At 34.0% G+C, this 23,179-nt stretch overlaps 1 long non-coding RNA gene and 1 pseudogene across 13 annotated transcripts; both read left to right on the plus strand.

The window, feature by feature from the left end:
• Positions 1–4,416: 4,416 nt before the first annotated feature.
• LOC133825571 (exocyst complex component EXO70A1-like) overlaps positions 4,417–23,179 on the plus strand; it is a 106,557-nt pseudogene continuing 87,794 nt past the window's right edge.
• On the plus strand, positions 13,438–22,443 carry LOC133823655 (uncharacterized). Of its 13 annotated transcripts, none has more exons than XR_009888438.1 (12): positions 13,439–13,734; positions 14,166–14,198; positions 14,300–14,413; positions 15,107–15,186; positions 15,435–15,584; positions 16,990–17,137; positions 17,967–18,220; positions 18,308–19,841; positions 20,741–20,805; positions 21,137–21,237; positions 21,807–21,892; positions 22,026–22,443. It is a non-coding gene; the product is annotated as an uncharacterized LOC133823655 (long non-coding RNA). The 13 variants fall into 13 exon arrangements; XR_009888439.1 differs by having other exon boundaries at positions 14,377–14,413; XR_009888435.1 differs by lacking the exon at positions 14,166–14,198 and having other exon boundaries at positions 14,281–14,413.

Below are 23,179 nucleotides of genomic sequence, written 5' to 3' on the forward strand. Positions count from 1 at the left end.
GTTGGACTCGTTTTTCCCCCTTGACTGCTGCCAAGAAAAGATTGAAGGCTCATCCCCCTTCTCCGTCTTCCTCTGAACCTGAACCTGAGGAAGCGAAATCTGAGTCTAAAGAAGCCCATGATACCACCTTATCTGATGAATCTGTTCCTGAAAATGCTGAATCAGAGGATGAGTCTGATGAGCCAGAACAAGAAAACGTTGTCCCTACTGAACAAGAAGCTGAATCTGACACAGAGCCAGTTGCAACTCCATTTTCGTCCAAGGCTAAAGGAAAGAGACTTATCTCTGATTCTACACCATCTCACAGACTCTCAGGTGTTCATTTCAAACCTCATTCTTCTACTTTTTGTTATAATGACAATGCTCGTGATATGGTTCTCTATGCTCAAAGGAAATTTCTCATTGAGAAAAATTATGTCTTGAGTGATCATCGTCCTTATGGTGTGCTAACTATGCTTCAAGATCGAAAATGGACAGGTTCTTTGGTTAAATTTACTGGTTTTGTGGATAGAATAGTCAAGGAATTCTATACAAATATTACTAATGAAATTATTGAACCTAAATCTCCTTTGTATTGGAAAGTGTATGTTAGGGGTCATTGGTTCTCTTTTTCTCCTCATGATATTGCACAGGCTTTGCTATGTTTATCTATGATCAAATCATTGGATTTCAAAAAGGTAATAAGAGAAACTTGAATCTTCCTTTTCCTCATGTTATTTATACAATGTTGAGCCTGCAAAAAAAAGATCTAAAGCGAGATCAAGAAGATTTGGTGGCTCCCACTCCTGTTGCTTCCTACAAAGCATCTGCTCCAACTACTGAAGCTGCTGATGCTCCATCATCCAAGAAACCCAAGCCTCAATCTCTGAAGTTTGCCTCGGATGACATTCCTCCTGAATCCTCCTCTGTTCCTACAGATTCAAGAGCTGTTGCTACAGAACTAACTGCTGTTCGAGCCTCTGTTGATTCTTTGACTGCTTAAGTGCTGACATTTGAAGGACTGCAACGTTCTGTTTTGGATGCTATTAAAGCTTTGTCCAAGGACCTAGCGGTTTAGTTTTTCCTTATTTATTTTGTCTTTTGTCCTAAGAACATTGCTACTTTCTTTCGTCTTAGGATTATTGTCTTTGTTTTTGCATTCTGTTTCTTTGACTTCTTTGAAAGACACAAAGGGGGAGAGTACATACCTCCAAAAACATGCTTGTTGTTGTTTTGTTTAACTCTGGACCTTCTTCTTTTAAGGGGGAGTTAAGTCTTCGTTTCGTTATATGTTTGTTATAAGTTAATGCATATTTGTAGGGAGAGTTTTATCTCTTTACTTGTCACTAACATTTGTGTTGCATGTTTTTGAATTAATTTTGTCTATCAAATTGCGAAAGGGGGAGATTGTAAAATCCTTTATTGGCATATTTGATAAAATTGACAAAATTAATTGTGGATGTATTTTCGAAATATATTGTGTGGTATTTTCGAAATGGTTTGTTACCTGTTTTATTGTAAAATGTTTTCTAATCAGATTATTCTATATATGTTAATAAAATAAATATATAACTTCCTATAAAAGAATATATTGTCTTGACTTTTGTATATTTGGAAATTATTAGTATTTATTTTTATTTCTTGATCTGATTTTTTTGGCTAGAAATCATGTACAGCTTGTAGAGACAATGTATATATTGTTTCCTTATTTATTTAAGGAAATTGGGTTTAAAAGCTATCCAGATTCAATGAATTTGTTTGAACGGATTGCCAGTCTATTTGAACAGATTTTGAATTTCCTGTTTGGGAAGATTTTCCATTTATTGGCTAAATGGTTTCTGATTTGTTTTCCACGACCTAAGGGATTCTAAAGGGTACATAGTCATCCTTAGGTCGTTGATTTTTCTTATCTCTCTTGGTGTATTATTTTCCAAATATTTTTCTAGTTTTAGAGAGAGTTTTTATTGTGTGAAGAACTTGAGTCCAACAAGTTCTTAGTGGTTTATTACAGTGTAATTCTCTATTATTTTTCTTTGTGTTGATTGTGCAAGTTGAACACACTTGGACATTGTTCATCAAGCTTCGAGAGAAGTCTTGCTCGTGAGTCACTTTTCGGGAGGAAAAGTGCAGGTGTTATGATTTGAAGGGAGTTCAAGATCTTAGCACTTCAGAAATTTGATTATGAGTTTAGATTACAACTGTTGCGACAAATTCAAGAGGGAATCTTTATTTGTATAAGTCAATTTGGTTTTGTAATCGTTTAGATATTCTTCTAATAAATTTCATTCTCTGGGCGTGGCCTCGTGGACTAATAGCAATCTGCAAAGATTGCTGATACCACGTATAATATTGTGTGTTCTTTACTTTATGTTCGTTTTAATATTTTGTTGATAAACTGTTTAAACATATATGGTTTCTGTTCAAACAGTTTCTGTGTCCGTTTAAACATTTCTGTAACATTACAACAATTAATTATTTAATTTGAATAATTAAGTTGGTAATCATAAAAATAGAATTTCAGTAACTATTATGTATGCTGTCAAATAAAAAAATTAAGTTATCATTTATCCAAGTACCGAAAATAGAAAATTCCCCTACGATAGGGACAAAAGTAATACCCCTACCTAAAAAACTTCCAACGATATAAACCCATATCTAAAACTAGAATCATAGACTCCATCGACTACACTTTCGACTTTTTCAAGGTTTCAAGATCTCTCAATTCCTGCCACACTCATCCCTTGCTCTCATTTGTTTGAAATCTTTCTGCTTAATTTCTAAAAATCTCTAACTTTCATTCACCTATCTTTTCTAAATTAATTTTTGATGTAAATAATGTTTTTATATTTGTTATTTTTATTGATTTGTGATATCTTTTTTAATAAATTTAAATATTAACTTGATGTTTTTTTATTGCATAATTTATTGTATATTTTATTTTTTATTTTTTATTTTTTTATAGTAAAAAAATTCATCCATAATTTTTAATCACAATAAATAATAGGGTATATGCCATTACATCCCTATAATTTTAAAAATATCAAAATATACCCATATATTTTGTTTAAATACTAATTTACATACTATACAGTACAAAACTTGAACACGTTTCAAAATCATTTTGAATAAGATTCTAATATCCTATATTAGTTTTATGTTTTTTTTTATATTCACTAATTAAAATAAATATATTCTTACAAATATTATTTCAAATTTGGGATAAAATTTTATTTTAGAACCGTTTAAAGAAATCAATAATTTAACTAAAAAAATAAATTTTATTTATACATATTTTAAGAAATTATTATTTAAAAAAATACTGTGTTTTATCACACTTAATATATATATATTTTTAATTTCAAATAGTAAATTAATATTTAATAAAATTTTTAAAATAAATTATTTTTATTAAATAAAAAATAATTTTGAATACAGAAAAATTAGTGTGTTATTAATTTATTAAATTTAATTTCTATCAATAATTTCTTTAAATGATTATTTTTAAAAATACAAATATAAACTCCTTAAAAAAAACAAACACAAGTATAAACAAGTATTTAATTTAATGGCATGTTATTCATGTGTAATCATAATTGGACTAAATTTTAAATGATAAATAAATGAGAAAAAATGTAGAAAAATTAAAATCATTATTTGTATTATGTTGTTTATTTAAAGTGACTAGAAATGAAATCAAAATCGTTTTATCCTCTTTACATAATTGGAAAATGGAATCAAAATGTTAAATTGACTAAATTATTATTTTTTATTAAAAAAAAATAATGTAGCATTTTGGTGAGATGGATTTTTGAAGGACAAATTTGTCCTTTTATTTTTACTTAAAAAAATTAAATAATAATAATAATAAAAAAAAATCATTGAGGATAATCGAATTACCTTGGTATTTGGGGGAAAAATATTCATATTGTTTTTTGTCTAGCCCTACTTATCTTCTATTTCTTAGTTTAGTAAACACGTGAATGAAAGTCATTACCACATATATCATTCTCATTGCCATTAAGTAAACATGCCATAATTTTGTGAAAATCACAATAATGTAGGTATGTAAGCACAATATAATTAATAGAAAAAGCACCATATGAGAGTCACATTCTTGACAAATTAATTTCACTTTCTTCACAGCTACAAAATGACATACAAAACATTGCCAAAAAAAGGCGCACGTGATGGAGACCTCGTCCCACGTGTCTGGAGCATCCGTATATAGTGAAATTGCTCAACTCGTTTCAACGCTAAATGACATTATTATAATGACCTTCGATCCAGACATTCCGACGTGTGGTGTGGAGGGAAAAATTGCAGAAACCGATCAAATTATAGAGGGAGAACCAAAAAGAATTTTTTTTTGCTTAAATCACATGTATTGTGTTTTCATTTTCTTTATAGCCAACATAGGGACAAAAAAAAAGCAAGAAAGTGAGAGAAAGTACGATGAAGAATACTAGTAATGGGAGTTTCACAGAATATCGTGACTCTAAGTGAGAGAGCAACATCTATAAGAGAGTCACTTCTGAAGAGCCAGACAATAATTGATAGCATAGTTTCCATTCTCAGCTCCTTCGACCGTCGCCTCTCTGCTCTAGAAACCGCCATGCGTCCCACTCAGGTTATAATCGTGTTCTCTCTCTGTTGTGTGTGTGATTTTTCCCCCTTTCCTTTTTCATAGAATTGGTAGGAAATCAAATAATTAAATGTATATAAAACACTTCAAAAAAAAAAAATGTATATAAAAATTTCATCGCTTCGTGATTTTTTGATAGGTTAAGAAAATATTCATTTTTGTTAATTTTCTGCATTCGATAATTAGCGAAACTTTTGATCCTGGTTTATTTCAATAATTTAGTTATTCTTCTTATATTGGATTTGATGAAACATGGAGCTTATGAGTTTTCTTTGAATTTCATTTTTGGTCTTTTTTTTTTAAGATAAGTGTTGACCTGTGAAACTGGCCAACGGTCGTATGTACAGTATATGACACTTTTTGAACGAAATAAAAATAATAAACGACAGAGTACAGATATCTTTAAACAAACACACATAAATTTTATAGTGGTTCAGCCCTGTTCTGATGAATAGTTTAACCTAATCCACTTAACTTTACTATTGAATCACTCGATAGACAATTACAGTGATGAGCAAAAGTAATTACTCATTACTAATTGGCCCATAGTTTCTCCCCAAAATATTCCACAAATCCCCTTCAATGAAGCCCTGGATCCTTTATTTATAGTACCCAAGGGCTGTTACATGATCAGTAGTACTGAGATCGTGGTTTGGTACACAATTATTAGGTAGTGGAGATATGTGTCCACCTCCCCATGATTATGAGATCGTGAGTCTTCTCAGTGTTTCTCTGGAACATGGTAGAAAATGCACGATTGAAACCTTTGGGAAAATGCTAAGTCTAGATTGGTCTATGAGACTTAGGTGCTAGGCTCAATGGCCCTTTAGAGCTTGGGTGCTAGGCCCATGATCTTCTGGGTGCTAGCCCTGTTGATTTCATTCTGAACGAGCGTGAGTTTTACCCATTTTTAAGAGTGTAGGCCGACCACCCCAAGGGGTTCTTGGGCATGCTTGGTCCGACCACCCCTAGGGGTTAGCTAAGTTAGATAGTAGTATAATAGTAATAATAGTATTATCTTTATGACTGTGGATTTTTGGTTCAGACCGGGTTTTATTTGGACACTAATAGTAGCACTTGTAGATTTTCTAAGTTTAACCTATAGTTTAAGAATATTAATTTTAACCTAAGCTTTGATTAATATGACTGATATTGAGGATAATATTTATTATACTATAAGGTTTAGATAAGAACCAATAAGATAATAGCGCATGTTATGTATAGGTTTATTAATGAATAAGTATTTTGAGGATTAAATCTATTAAGGTTAAAATTTGAATACCCTAGGGTCAGTCAGCAGCTTTGAAAACGTTAGAAGGCTTAGTCAAGGCTGTTTACTCAATTTAAATTAAGCTAAAAAAGTGTAATTTCGTGTTTAAATATTCAGCGTATGCCGATATATCGCAGCTATAGGGGGCGATATATCGCAGTACGAAGATACGGAAAACATGAAACGTTGCACGATTGCCTCAGGCATAATGGCCCAGGCGATATATCGCCTCCTTCAGCATATTTTTGAAAGTTTTCAAAAACGTTCTCCATTCAAACCTTCAACCTCTTGATAAGTCCATCATCTTTTTGAACTAGTCTTTATCCTCTACTGAACGATAATTCAAATTATTTTCACTTAAAAAGCCATTATTTTTATTCAAGTTAAATGAAGATCTTTTCATTCCTAAACTCTATAAATAGGACCTAGTACCCAGCCATTTATTCATCTATTACTCTAAGTTCAGAGGCTGGAAGTTGCTAGGTGAGTGTGAGAGTGTAAACACTGGGGTTGGGAATTATAAGCTTGATCATTATAAGCTTATCAAACACTTGGGGAAGTAAGGTTTATTCACATTTCGGTTCAAGGTTTAGATTGATCATAGAAGTACTCAAGGTATCCCAAACTCTAGTCCATTTCTGTATTATGTTCTTTAAAGTTCTCATAGTCTTCTACTCATTATTCTTATTCTTGGTTAGGAAATCCAAGTTCTTAAGCACAAGGTTTTTGGTAAGTATATTTTGATAGCATAGTTCCTTCTTCACTTTCATCCATTTTCTTTAATATACGCACCATATTATAAATGGTTTTTAGGAGTGTTCTAAGGTCCCAAATCAGTTCTCATATCCCGGTTATTTTGGTAAGGAAAATAGGATAGGATTTATGTGTTAAATGTTTTTATATATTATCTTATGATTTTATGTTATGTAATATGTTATGTTAAGTATGCTTGTAGACTTGGGCATATGACCTATACAACTAACAAGCCCCAAATAGATTGTGGGCATATGACTTGCTTAGCTAGCAAGACCCCACTAATCTAATGGGCATATGACTTGCTTAGTTTATGGGACCCCAAGTAATAATGGCCATTATAGTATGTATGTGACATAAGTGTTATGGTATGTTGTTATGTTGCATTATAAATTTTTATGTATATGGCTATATGTTAGATTTTCCTTGCTGGGCATTAGGCTCACTCCTTTTTGTTTGTATGTGCAGGAAAATAGTTCTAGTGGCGGGAAAGGTTCTTGGTAGCTTGGGGAATGTGTATTGAGGCGGAATGGATTTAAAGAACCGAGAGTTTCGATTTGAGGATGTAGTTTTTTTGTTTCTTATGGTTTTTATATGTATTTTTCCGCATTTTATTATGTAATCTATTTTTAATTATCATTATGTCATGTTTTGATTTTAAAACAATGGGATCCCATATCCTAACTTAATTTTTTATGTAAGTTTGACCTTTGTTTTTTTTTAAAGTTTTAATAAAGTTAAGATCTTATCACTTGTAAGTGTTATTAAGAATTAGTGTTTATGTATAGTTTTCGTTAATGGTCCAAAAGTCTAGAGTACTTGGGTCATTACATTGGGGTCAGGCCGACCAACCCTAGGGGTTTTGGGTTTGGTGTACTTCCAGAAGGTCCTGGACCTATCTTTTTTGCTCATCGGTCTTTTTTCAATACTTAATCGTTTTTCCCTGAATTGTGATGCCACATGTCGTTTTCTCATTCACCACGCCATCCCTGGATTTTTGAGGGATAACATTTGCCTCCCAAGTTTATCGTAATGTGTTCAACATTACGATAAACTTAATCTTGGCCTAAGAAACATATTTTAGCAGTAATTTAACAACAAAGTCCCTTGGGACATTACATAGTACTTTTATCAATTGTCGATAATTTACTCAGCAATAATTTTTCAAGGATAATTGGTAACTCCTAAAAATAATTAGAATTTTCAAGGAAGATTAATTTCCTAAAAATCTATTATATTTTTCAAGTAAATTTGAAGTCCTAAAAATATAATATATTTTTCAAGGATATTAATTCCTAAACATATAGAATATTTTTCAAGGAATTTGAATTCTTATAAATATAGATATTTTTCAAGGAATTTGAAATTTTAACCACACCAGATATTTTTCAAGGAAATTTTAATTCCTAAAAATATATGGTTAGCCTGAGAGGTTATAAGTAGGGCCTCACTTCTCACTTCCTTGCTCTGTGCGCATTAGCTATACGAATCTCCAAGCGTGATTTCTCCAATTCTTCATCAAACTCAAATCTTTATTTGGGTAAGTATTTTCTCCCAAAAATAATTGACTTGTTTGAATCAAGTCTACCATTTCTCTAGAACTTCCTTAGCCTGGAAGATTTCCAGGGTTACAAACCCTAGCATATGTGATTTCAGGTTTGTTAAACTTTCACCTAGGCCGACCACTCTTAGGTTCCCTTGGTCTAGCGATTTTCAGGCTTGTAAAACCCTAGGCCGACCACCCTTAAGTTCCCTTGGCCTGGTGATTTCTAGGCTTACAAACATTAAGCTTGGATAGTTTTTAGGGTTTTAGATCCAGGCATAGGTGATTTCCAGGGATGTAAATTCCATCATGGGCTTACCACCCCTAAGGTTTCCATCATGGGCCGACCACCTCTAGGACTTCCCTTGCCTTATGTGAATTCTCGGCTTATGTACCCCATCATGGATCGGGCACCTTAGGGTTTACATCATGGGTCGAGCAGTGTTTACCTCATGGGCCAACCACCACACCCTTGGGCGACTTCTAGGGATCCACGGTGGTCAACCCAAGCATAAGCCGACCACCTGGAACCCTCAATTTTTTTTCTCTTCTCTTACTGATCTCTTTGGGGTCTTCCTTGTATTGAAAATTTATTGGAGACTTGAACTTTAGTCCTCTGGCATTTTTCTGAGGTCTACATCCTTGGGGTGGTCGGCCTAAGGTGGTAGGTCGACCACCCATGCCCTTACTTTCATGTTTTGTAATCTTAGGGACTCAGGGTGGTCGGCCCAGGCTTAGTTTCACTAGGCCAACCCCCCTTTAAGACTTTGATCAATTTTTCCAAATCTAGGGGAGTCCTATGGTGGTTGGCCTGAGCTTAGTCTCACTAGGCCGACCCCCTATATAGACTTTTTCCCTTGATTTCTTCATTTTTTCTCCTTAGTTCATGGATATGCTCCCAAATATTGGCTTAATTATTTTCACTTACTAACTTTACTCTTTATTTTTACTTTGTTGCAGATGTCTAGCTCTTCTTCATCAGACAAGTCAGTAAGCGAGCATACTCCCCAGGAGTTCTTGAAAGGGTGAGAAGGATTTTTCCTCGCTCTGCTCTATATGTGTTCAGTGAGGAAGACTTCTTGAAGAGGTATAGCCCAATGGCGAGAGTGAAACAGAAAACTCAGCAACCTTCTGAAGATGATCCTCATATTGCCAGGCACATCACCCAAGTCTCTTCGCCTAACTCTTCTCAGCATAGTACTTCCCGTGGCTCTCAGGGCACATCCAATGAAGTCATTCTTCTCAGCGGAGTTTGCCCAGTCAGCGAGACTCCTTGCAATGCCCTTGGCATTGAGATACTAGTCGGGTTCCCCATCACTCTTCTTCTCAGATAGAACATACCGAGGGCTCTCATCGCAAGGCTAGTCATCCTTAGGAGCGTTCTATTCACAGGTTCCGACTGACATGATCTGCCATCAAGTCTAGTGCCCTACTTCCTCTTTGTCCATACTTCCAGAGCGTGGCAGATTATTTTGGTCCAACTTTCATTCTGAGCGTGAAGCTGTCTGCCATGAGGTGCTGGACCTTAGGCGAGTTCTTGGCTCTAAGGATGCAGACATTTCTTTGAAAGATGAAGAGATCAACAATCTCTGCAGTACCATGGAGCTCAAATAGTAGGAAGTGACCGATTTGATTCTTCGGATTACCCAAATGGAGGGGAAACTTGCTTATCAGCTCCAACAATCTGAAGCTAAGAAAGAGAAGTTGATTGCTGACATGGACCAACTGCAGAAGGATGCTCTTGTGGAGAAGGAGCAAGAGGTCAAGGTTGTTCGGGGCAAGGCTTGAGAGGAGTATTCAAAGACAGCTTTCTCTTGCTTCTATTGGATATTGAAGTCCAACAAAGATCTGAACTTGGATTTCTTTCCCGAGAAGACGCGAGCGAAGGAGCTTAGGAAGTGTCTGGCTCTTGAGGCTGCCGAGGCTCAGGGTGGTCTTTCAGATGATACTGCTCGCCCTAGTTAGTATTCTTTTGGTCTTTTACTCTGTCTTTCCTTTCATGCCATTGGTGGGGCACCTTGTACTTGACAATTTTTACATATGACATTTTATGCCTTTATGCTTTTTTTAGGAGTACTTAGTGTATTGATTGAAATTTTTTATTTCCAATGCTTACTAAGTATATCAACTCACAACCATCATTGGTTCAGTTATCAGTATACTCTGAAAACATGTATTTCATGTGCCATACTAACCTTACTCTTTTATATTTTTCATGCTAACAACCATGGTAATGTGAGTAGTATGATACTTCACCAAGTACCATGAACAAAATAGGTTAGGTTGACCACCCCATGGGTGATAGGCCGACCACCAATGCCTCTTTTGTTTTTGTTTTTTGCACTTTCAGAACATATGGTGAAAAAATGTCCTAAAAAACTTGAGCTTGCTTAGTACTTAAGGTCACGCCCTCATTGCTTGTGTATACCCCGATCGATATACTATATGCCCCCTAAGTGATCATGGGTTTAAAAGCCTTGGTCACTTACTACTTGAACATGCCTTGTTTCGAGCGTTTACACACATAGCACTATCCTTTTCACCCAATGATGCAAGCAGCAAAGCTTGTCCCTCATTGGTAGTCGGGTGATGGTTTCATAATCAGTAGTAATGATACTTATACACAGATGCAGATTGTGTAGCAAGTGTCCATCACGATCTATGTAATCTATCGTGTACTCATTCTAATTATTGTAGACAGAAGTGTCTAAGTTGGACCAACCGGGTCTAGATGGGCTAATCGAGCCTGTAACGAGTCTTAGATGAAATTATCGATCGGTCCCCCAAGGACCAGATTCGATTATGATGCGATGATGGCGACTGGTCTTCAGACCAGTCTCTTTTTTTGTCGTATGGGTCGATAGGTTCCTCAAGAACTAGGAACAAACGTGATCAAATAATGGCTACTGGTCCTCAGACTAGTCTCTTTTGTTGATTGTATTGGTCAATAGGTTCCTCAAGAACCAAGATCGAACATGATCAAATAAGTTGACAAAAAGGTCCCCAGACCAGTCTCTCGTTTGGATTGTATGGGACGATAGGCTCCTCAAGAACCAAGATCGAACATGATCCATAAATTTAGCGACAAGGTCCTAGGATTTGTCTCTCGTTTGGATCGTATGGGTCGATAGGCTCCTCAAGAACCAAGATCGAACATGATCCATATTTTGGCGACAAGGTCCTAGGACCTATCTCTCATTTGGATCGTATGGGTCGATAGGCTCTTCAAGAATCAAGATTTAACATGATCCATAAATTTGGCAGCAAGGTCCTAGGACCTATCTCTCGTTTGGATCGTATGGATCGATAGGCTCCTCAAGAACCAAGATCGAACATGATCCATAAATTTGGCGACAAGGTCCTTGGACCAGTCTCTTGTTTGGATCGTATGGGTTAGTAGGCTCCTCAAGGACCAGAATCGAACATGATCTGATAACTTGACGACAAGGTCCTAGGACCTATCTCTCTTTTGGATCATATGGGTCGATAGGTCCCTCAAGGACCAGAATCAAACATGATTCGATAGGGTTGACAGGTCTAAAGGACATGTCCCTCGTTGAAAGAAATTTAAAGAATCAAGTGAAACTTAAGAAATTAAATTCATTCATTCATTGAAGCATAATGGCTGTTACACAGATAATTCGAAAATAATACATTTGCCTTTGGCTCGGCTATGCCTCTTTCCACCAAGTATTCGAAGGGAACGACATTCAGAGTGCCTGCATCTTTGGCATTGACAAGCTTGGCTAAGGCATCAGCATTGGCAATTTTCTCCCTTAAGACATGTGTAATCGAGTATTTCTTGAACTGTGTCAACAGGTCCTTCACCTTGTTCCGGTACTGCACCATCCTAAGTCCCTTGGCTTGATACTCCCCCAGTACCTGGTACACCACTAGCTGGAAATCGTTGAATATCTCCATGGACTGTGAATGCACATCTTGAGGCAAGTGTAATCCTATTAATAATGCCTCATACTCTGCCTTGTTGTTTGAAGCGTTGAATCCAAATTTGAGAGCACAATGGATTCGGTGATTCTCCGAAGTGATCAGTATGATTCATGCGCCTGAGTTGTGTTCATTAGATGCTCCATCAACATATATTTTCCATACAGGAGTATCTCCTTCCATCTCGGTATCTCCATTCTCCAATTGGTAGGAAGGGTCTTGAAGGTTGGTGCCTTCGACTATGAAGTCTGCCAATGCTTGTCCTTTTATTACCATCCTCAAATGATAAGTGATATCAAAATGTCCTAGTTCCACTGCCCATTTGAGTAATCGTCCCAAGGCCTCTGGTTTATGAAGAACTTATCCCAACAGTTGATCGGTTAGGACTCGGATCGAGTGAGGTTGGAAATATGGACGCAACTTTTGAGAGGTGATTACTAAATAGTAGGCTAGCTTTTCAAGAGGGGGATACATCCGCACCTACTAGCCTTTTACTAATATAGTACACATGGTGTTGTACCTTGTTCTTTTCTTTTACCAAAGCAGCGCTGATTGCATGCTCGGTGATTGCCAAATAGATGAATAGGATTTCACCATATATTGGCTTCACTAAGACGGGAGGTTGAGCGAGGTGCTCCTTCAAGGCTTGGAAAGCTTCCTCACATTCCTCAGTCCATTGGATTTTCTTGCTACCCCTTAGTAAGGTAAAGAAAGGGACACAGTTGTTTGTAGACTTTGATATGAACCTACTGAGGGCAGCTACTCTCCCGGTTAAGCTTTGCACTTCTTTGATTATGGTAGGTGACTTCATGTCGATCAATGCTTTGATCTTCTCGGGTTTACCCTCGATTCCACGTGAATTGACCATGTATCCGAGAAACTTACCAGAACCAACCCTAAACGAGCACTTAAGAGGGTTTAACTTCATGCTATACTTTTTAAGTATTGCAAAGCATTCCTCCAAGTCTCGAACATGCCCTCCAACTTCTTTGGACTTGACCAACATGTCCTCAACGTATACCTCCATATTTTTGTCGATCAAGTCTCGGAACATGCCATTCACTAAATGCAGGTAGGTACCTCCCGCGCTCTTCAAGCCGAATGGCATCACCTTATAACAGTACAATCCCTTGTCTGTCTGGAAGCTGGTATGTTCCTCGTCGGGAGGGTGCATACTTATTTGATTATACCCAGAATACACATCCACTACAACAAATTACCCTTTCCATAAAACATGAATATAAGCTTTTTCAAAAAGTATTATAATAAGGGTAAAATTGGATTTCTGAAAATGAAAGGTGGGAATCTAAAAAATTTAAGCGGCAATTGAAAAAAAAATCATTATCTCTCCTCAATCTTTTCTCTCGCCAAAAACCCTTTGCCCGATAGTCAACATCCATCTCCAGCCTTTGTTTCTCTCCATCTCCACCCTTTGCCCGATACACTACTTTCTCTTCCACACTTCCACCTCTTCAGTTCTCATTCACTTTCTTTCTCTTCATCTCCACGTCACTCTTTCACCTCGACCCCCTCTCTCTTTCGTCACTTTCACTCCTCTGCCTCTCTCTCCCTCCTCGACGAAGCCCTAATGCTCTCAGTAAGGTATGTAGGTCTGTATGTGGTCTGAGATTTTATAAATTTTATTTATGATTGTTTTGTTTTACCATTGTAAAACTCAACCAAGCTTTTAATCTCCTAAGTCATCGCCTTATTTTGATTTAAGTTAATTTTGGATTTGTGAGTGATATTTGATTGAGTGGGGTAAAAATCTTTACCCTAAATCATTATAGATTCCTTTAAGATTTCGAGATTAATCACAATATTTGATGATCAATTTGGATATGCAATCTGGAATTTAGTTTTATGTTCTTCAATCTCATTTTTCAAGAACAAGTTTTGGTAATTGCTTTAATTATTGTTCTTCTGTTTAGTATAGAAAATCGCACACCACTTGTTTGATAATAGTGCTCAAATGATTTTTTAATTTAGTGTATTGATTTTTGTTGGTTAAATGTCCATCGCCATGACTTGAGATAATGACAAGTGATATGCGATAGTTCAACAAGGTAAGATTGATTTTTTTTAATATTGATGTTAGTATAAGATATGTTTGGTAGATTACGTGGTTTTATTTTATTTTGATAACAGGGTGTTTTTTGAGCTATAGATGATGTTGCAATCACTAAGGCTTTGGGGTTGCACAAGATTAAGAAACGTTAATGGGTTATTCTAAAACTTATGCAGATTGTGATGGTGGGCGTGGATTGATAAGCTAAGCTCGGTAATAATAGTTTGTGTTACTAAGCATTTGTCTAGTCTACATTATAGCCCCTCCTCTGTTTTCCAACGTGCCCATCACTTGAATATAACAACTTTTTATTTTTTTCTATCTTTAAATCAATCAAATACCTCTTGTATTATTAATTAAGCGTTGTTAGATTATAGATGCATAAAAAGAGATGTAAAAATACAACTGTCTATGACTACTAATGCTGATATATATTATAACTACTATCCCAAATCCTTTCTTGGAGCTATCAGCTACTATGCTTCTGCAGCTGATAGCTAGTGATGCCAGTTGTATGTGGCTGATATCTAATTTCTCTCATGTTTGTTTTTAATTTTTGGGTTATTGAATCATTTTTTCTTTTATATTTTTGTGTAAATCTGGGTTTGAATTATTGTGATATGGACTTGAGTATAGATAGGTGATTATTTTTGAATGGTAATGGATTTGTAATTTTCTTAATATGGTTTTGAATTTGAAATTTGTGAATTGAGAATTTGGATTATTGAAGTTAGTGATTTGTAATACTGATTTTTGTTTGTTAAAAATGAGATTCTAGGTATTTGTTTTAAGCATCAATCTGAGTTTTTTTGGTTTTGTGTTGCTTTAATTTAATATAGTTGCTTCAACATGAGTTTCTCAGAGTATTTTAATAGCATGATAAAAGATTTTGTTACTGGGTATAAGGTGAGGAAGAAGAACCAAAAGATCAATGGAAGGGAAGTAAAAGAAGAAAGAAAAGAAAGAAGGGGAAAGAGAGATATCGGGTAAAAAAAAATCAGTTTTGATTTTTGTAATTAATTATATTTGTTTATGCTTTATTATAATCCTTATCATTATACAATAAAAAAGTTTGCACTTGATTTATTATATTACTAATTTTCCATATTGTTTTGGTAAATGTCTAATATTGGAGTTTTCTATTGGTGTTAGACTTTGCTTAGTCTTGGTAACAAAATATTTTAGCACATGTAATTGAACTGAATTTAATAATTGTTAATTATGAATTAAACAGGCCAAACCAATATTGAAACAAGGAGAAATTGAAAAACTGATTGATCCAAAGCTGGGAGAGGCCTATGATGTTACTCAGCTGAAAAGACTTTCCTTTGCTGCATCACTTTGCATAAGGTCACTCACAAAATGGTGGCCTACCATCACCAAGGTATGAAAAAAACCCTTTTAATGACATACCATTTATCTATATGTATGTATATATATTATACTAATACTATAATAAACATCTGCTAAATAGTATTTAAAAAATCATGATTCATATCAATAGAATAGCAAAACTTGTTGCTTATTCTTGCATGGTATCTATCTAGGCCATTGTTGAGAGGAAATGATATTATATTATATATATATAACTTTGGTTCTAATCTTCTGAGATGCTTTCCTTATTAATATGGTTATATTATCTTTATAAATGGAAATGAATAAGAATATGTATAACTTTGTCAATAAACTATTTTCTCGTGGAGGAATATCATGGGTTTAGCTTAGACTACATATATTGTGCCACATGTTAATACAATAGCCTTTAGTTGACTGACTTGGCCAGTAAGCTACACATAGTTTTTTTTTTCAGTGTTTCCTCATCACATTTTTGCAGTTAAGTTATTCTATAGGTTTCTGTTCTGGTTTTTTATTTTTTGCAGTGCTTTAATTATGCACTTTGGCATTGTTTGGGGATACTAGTGACTCAATGAAGAACCCCTTGTAACTAGTTAGTGTTGGTAAAGACTTGCTTTTTAAAGTTTGATTATGTCTTTGCCTTTTCATCTTAAAAACTATTCAGAGTTGCTTCTTAGAACATGATGATACATTTGTGGTAATAATCTCATTATGTTCTTTTTCTTAGTAAATTATTTTCTCTTTTGTTTTTCTCTTCAAATTCTATAAATGAATTATAGACTTGTACATAATTTGATTTTGATCAAAATTATGCTCAATCTGTTTGATCAAATGCTTACATGGAAATTATGAGTAAGTCCTTTTTTTTTTATCATTATGGCTCTTCATATATCTTTCCAGTTATAAAAGTGGTAATTAATTTTATATTTATTTATTTGTCTAATATTATCTTTATTATTTATATTTTTGAAATAAATTTGAGAGTGATCTGACTTTTTAAGAAAACCACAGAAATGTGATATTTGGAAGGTCTCTAAGTTGCGTCAAATTTTTTTGGGGTTTGTTTAGATCTTAGAACATTGGTTTTTTATTTTATAATACCACTCCATGTCCTTTTTGCTTGTTAGGAAATATTTAGAGTTAGCAACTAAAGATGACCCATCCTGGTACATAAATATAACTTTAGATAATCTTCCTTTACAGTATGCCAAAATCAAAGGCAGAGGCTTTTTTTTTTTTTTTGGCAATTCTTGTTCTTACTTCATCGATAAGTATATAGTAAATTCTTGTTTTTCTTCAAACAAAACAAAGCTCTAATATATCTTAGCATCTTGAATGTGGCTATTCTTACTGCCAATTTTTTTTTTGAATATTAAAATATAATCCTCTTATGAAATAGACCCGTTTTGAGTTATCATTTTTAATTTTTGTAGGAAAAAAAAAGGCTTCGCTATGATGAGCTCAAAATTCTTGTTCACTAATGGTGCCTCCTATGTTTGGGATCCAAGAAAATGGTGCTCATTTGGCTGTGGTGGATCCTGGGAGGGAAGCTGCATCTGCAAAGTACTCTGATTGGGTAAGGTTAGTTCAGTAGATTTCAGGATTCTCATCTTTAATAGCTGAACTTTTTTTTTTTGTTGGGAAAAGTGACAATTTGGTGTGTAGCTAGCATTATTGTTTTTTTATGATCTAAAATCACAATTTTATGTGATGGGTTGTCATTACGATCATAATTTCATATTCAATTGCATAATTGAGAAGTTTTGTTTACTAAAAAAAATGATAATGATATAGCTTTGAGGAGATAAGTTTTATGTACATAATGTGATTAGTTTTTTTTGGCATCAGCTGCTATAATTTGACCTGTGTATAGAAAAAATTCAAAATCAGCTTCAGAAATTTCACATGGGTCTTAGCAATATCATCACATTTTCTTGGGTCTTTGTAATAATATGGCTAAGACCCATATTTGGCAATTTTTAATCCATGTGAAAATTTTCTTATGGGATATTTTCTTAGGTTGAGTTTAAGTATTTATGTTGCTAGAATAATTGATTGTTGGATTAAAAATTTCATTTGCTTGATTATATTCATACAGTTCCTAACACAGACCACTCTTGCAATGGGGATTGGATCAGACTAGGTGCTGGTTCAATCAATATTCCCTCTTCACTATGATGTTCTTTCCCTAGTCTATTTATAAGTACTTTGTTCAGTTTGTTCTTGATATATTGTCAATCCATTTTCCTCAATTTAAACCATTTTATTATACTTTATCTGATATAAGAACAGAGAAGTTGTCCATGAAAAATGTTTGGGTGCATGTGATACTCTTACTAATATGTTTGGTCTTTAATCTATATGAGAGTTTGCTTAATGTTTGGGACCCTGACCCTGTAATTTTGAAAAGACTTACAGATAAGCTGCATCTCATGATGATCAATGACCTTAAAAGAGAGTCAGTTGCTTTCCATGAAATGTTTATCAGAAGTGATGAAGTTCCAGGGGACTCATTTCAAAAGATGCCGTCCTAACCCAGCAAATGATGCCCCTGAAAGTGATAAGGACTTGGTTAAGCACAGATCTCCTGTTATTCCATATGATTTTAGGTGCCCAATATCACTTGAGTTGATGAAAGACCCTGTGATTGTCTCCACTGGACAGGTAATAATATCAAGCCACTGCCTTCACAGATTATAACATGTGTATATTGACAATCATTTTAATTTTACTTGTCTAACTTTTTTGCAGACATATGAAAGATCCTGTATTCAAAAGTGGATAGACATACCTGGCAGTACCAGGGATTGTGTGTCCTCGTCCAGTAACAGGTCTACTCTAGTTATTTTTATTTTTTAATATAATGAAGATATCTACTTTTAGGTTGGTGGTTTATGGCTTGTTCAGAGATTCAAATGGCTGTAAAGAATGAAGATTATGTAACTATATGGGTGTCTAAGATATGGAAAGACAGTCACTTAACATTTTCAGTATGCAACTTCTAGGGGCTTAGGTTTGTTTTCTATATACTTAATTTCTCTGCCAGAACATTATTTTACTATAGGACATAATTTCTTTTCAGCATATAAATCAATATTATTAATGCTCAATGCCCTTGGTATACAAATGTGTATATATATAGATATTTATATACAAGTTTAATTGAGTTCAAATATATCACTGAGAATTTTGTTGCTGTAGATGAGAATGCTTGATTTTTTTTCACTTTTGGTAATTGGAATGATGGTGGGAACCAAGATATAGAAACATTTTAAAGTTAGATACTTATAGTCTAAAGAAGAAGAAACTAAAGAAAGCATTAATATTCATGTACAGAGTCATTAGTTATCATAAGACATTTTACTATCCAAAAAGATAACAACTCACTAACATGGCCCTAGCCATTTGCAGTCACATATTGGCCTATGGTTTGAATTTGGTCTTCTTGTCTTATATAACTGAACTATTCACGAACAATATCATCAATTCATTTTCTTTCTTATGCTATAAATTAGTGATTCTGTTTTTATATGAGTTGCATGACACAACTTTGTTTCAATGTTTCTGGTTTTAAAGAATTGTCCATCTGAGCATTACACACTCTAATATCAATACCTCATGATTAACACTATCTGCAACTTTTGAGGCTTAAATTATACTTGAAAGTTATCTTTGTTATATTACAGCTTTATTTAACTTTTGAGGCTTAAGTTAAAAAAATTGATGAGAAATAAAGAGACTCTAGTTTGTTACAGTAGATGATCTATAAAAATAAAGGTCTCTCCCCATCTTTCTGTGCTATTGGGGGCTATTGTTTCTCATCATTTTTCAGTTTCTGGTAGAGGAACTTGAAAAAGAGATAGTTTTTGTTGTGCCAAGTATATCAGGAAGAACACCACAAAACAGAAGCTTTAATCAAGATACAAATTTAAAGACCAAAAAAATTGATCAAACAAATAACAGTAAAACAAAGAATAACAAAATAACAGGAAACAACACACCAGAATTTACTTGGTTCGAACTAGAGCAAAATTGCTACTAGTCTACATCTAAGGGGCAGCCACTATTATTGATTCTTTCTTGATTGTGATAACTGTCAGTGATAAATTGCTATAAACTTGATTGCAATATCTTCTGATAGAACAAAGAAGGTTATGATACTTTTACTTCTTCATGGATTAACATATATTGGAGTTGTGACAATAATATTATTGATTTACGCAGGTATATGTAGAGGTTTTTGCAGGAGCAATGCTTTTATTAGCTGGAGCACTAGCTTGTTCTGGTAAGCAATTTTCGTTCAAGTTTATCTGCTTTCAATTGTCAGAAGTTCTAGTTATCATCTGTTTTGTTCATTTTCTAGTAATTTTTGTTTCGGTGTAGGAACTAATTAAGTCATTGTTGGTTACTTTTGCTTGATGGGATGACCCAATACACAGTTTTTGTATTATGGTGTCAGAACTTATTACATTTCACAAGATGCTATTGGCTTCTTTTTAGTTGAATGAAGTACTATAAAGGTTAATACTTAAAAGAACCAGAATTCCACTTGCTTCCATATTTACAAGAATATGCAATTTAAGTATGATTTATTTCATTTACAATAAATAAAATAATAATTTCTGACAGCTATAAAACTATAAAATATGTCAAGCAAAAGTGAAGGATTTGCCCCAAATTAACAGGACCTCACATGTAATTTCAAATTCAACACTGATGCTTCCTTGATTTTCTCTATTACATTGAAGCGTTAATATTGACTCAGATTGTTTCAATTGATTCAGAAAGTTTGAGTTACCCATTTTTTCTCAGAAGCTGATGGTTTTAATTCCTTCCAAAGAAATCCTAGAGAAAAAATAAAATCATGATCATTAGAGTCTATTTTTAATGGATTTTGTTATTTGTATTTTTCATCATAAGGTCAAAGTGTTTATATATAATGAACTCTCAGGAGAAGTCACTATTTGGACACTTTTCCATATGTTTGATTTTTCAGAAATTGGAAAAGCACAGGTTGTTTTACACATGTTTTCTTTTACCATTAATGCATGCTAATTATTGTTTGATTATTCTGTTATGTGGTGCGGTGAATAATTTTTACGATCAAAACAAATTACTTGGGTCCTTTATTATTATTATTATTATTTAAGTTATAATTTTTTTTTTGTCTTTCTTTTTTTCAAGGAATATTACTATGCCTGAAAATGAGCAAAGTCAGAACTGAAAGAGCTTCTTCAGAGCTTTGGAAGGTACTTTTTTCCAAGTCATTCTTAATATGATATTACCTTCTTTCTTAGCTGCTTTGAGTTTTGCCATCTCTGATGCTAAACATATTAAGAAGTCTTGACCAACCAAGAGGGTTTCTTCAGGTTTTATTTTCATTTTATTCAAGAAAAAAAATGTAATGACAAAACATATAGAAACAAATGGAACTTCCAGAACATATAGATTGCCAAGGTTCTATTGTTAGATCTCTCCTTAGCCCCCCTAATGATTACTTGGAGTTAAGCATTGATTAGCAGAGTTAGATGTAAATTTTCTTGTTGTAAGGAAGCTTACTTTTCTTGTACATTTTTCTAGAGATTTCTCAACACCATGAAAGCAGTCCAAGGTGCTTTGATAGTAGCATCAAGCATACAGATTATCCTAGGATACAATCAAATTTGGGTCGTCTGTTCTTGGTAAGATTTATCTATCTTGGAATTAGAGGTAGTTGATTCAGGTATAATGCTGAAACCTGAAAACAACAGTATAATAGCTTGTGATTCTTGCTATTCAAATGGTTCTTTAGAGGGAATAAAAATTGGATGGTTCCTATTTCAAGGGGGAAAACAATGATTCCTTTGTTTTTAAGTGTCAAGTGCAGTACCAATCTTTCAAAATCCTGGTATTTCTATGCAATTTATGGTATTGAACTTGGTTTGGTCACATTTTTAGTCTTACTGAACCATTTTCTCTAGTTCAGACGTGATATGGACTAGTCCTTTATGAATGCTGAATGGACATTTGACCATATGGTCCCCATGCATTTTTCTGTTGAAATATGTTTTACTGTACATTGGCTTTAAGGTTTGTTAACTATTTTTTGCACTTTGGAATTGGCACAAATGGGAATCTTCAATTTGTTGTGTTTTGATTATTTAAAAATTTGCCAAGAGTTTCTTTTCTTGATAGGCTTGTTTGATTTTTCTATAATTTTTTTGGTTTACCTTGTTCTTTCTATTGATATTTTTTTTTCTTTATGCTCTAGGTGGTGTGTTTTGCTTTAATGGGCATTGGCAGCTCATTTCATGCTCAAGAAACTGCTGTGAGTGGGTAATTGGAGAGTCGAGTGTGGTAAATACTGTTCTTTTCATGTGTACTGTGTTATGTTTGGGGTCATTTGGGACATGTTACTTTCTGATTCTTTTGAGATCTGCATGTAAAAGCCTCAACTTATCTGCTTGCATACATTTGTTGAAAACATCAGGTTCTGGCCTTCGGGTACTGTGTGACTTCAGGCCATCAACTACAGAGGTTAACATAACAATAAAGCTTTTACTTGTGTTGCTTTTCTCGACAGTGGAGTTTTGTTGTCTCAGTTCACGTTTTGGTGGCATGATAGACATGGAATCTGTCGAGGACGTGGCTAATATTTCTAATGTGTCTAGGATTACTACCCATTCTTTGCAACTATACAGTCATTGTTGACCACTGGACCGTCTCCCTGCAACTGTACAGTCATTGCAATTGTTGTTTATTTCTTTGTGTTGAAAGTAGTAACTTTTAACTATGTTGAATATTTAAGACTCCTTGAATACTTAAAGAACATTTTGTTGTTGATGATAGTGTTGAATGTTTTAAACTAATTTGTGGATTGTTAATACAATGTTTAATGTTCTTACTTTTGTTATTTGAAAATCAAATTCATTTGATGATGCTAGCATATATTATAAAGTTAATTTTAATTATATGAAAAAATTAAAATATAATAGAATAAATTAGTGTTATATAAATAAAATATATAATGAGAATTTAAACTTATTTAAATATTAAAATAATACAAAAATTGTGTTATAATATCTATTACAATAACACTTTTTTATGCAAAGAATTGTGTTATGCAAACTTCATTATATAACACAAATAATGTGTTATACTAAAGTGTAGTATAACACAAAAAAAGTGTTATACTAAAGTGTAGTATAACACAAATTTATAAGTATTGAAATGTGTTATATAATCGACTATAAATAAAATAATTAAACACTTATCTATATATTAAAATAACTCAAAAAATGTGTTATCGTTGACAGTATAATAACACATCTGTATAACAATGATAAAGTGTTATGTAAAGTACCCTGACCTACGATAACATAGTCAGTCTTAACACATCAGAAAGTGTTATGGTATGTTTTGATAACACATTTTCGGTGTTATTAAAAGTATTTTTTTCTTGTAGTGATCCATGAATGAGAGTATTTCATGTACTACTGTTGCATCGACCAGTTGGTCTATTCTGGGTAGTGTGAAGCAGTCTTTGGGGCAGGCCTTGTTTAGATCTGTGAAGTCCACGCATGATATCCGCTTCCCGTTTGGCTTTGGGATCAACACAAGGTTTGATACCCAATCTGGGTAGTA

Source organism: Humulus lupulus, chromosome 3 (assembly GCF_963169125.1).
Source record: "Humulus lupulus chromosome 3, drHumLupu1.1, whole genome shotgun sequence".
NCBI lineage: Eukaryota > Viridiplantae > Streptophyta > Magnoliopsida > Rosales > Cannabaceae > Humulus > Humulus lupulus.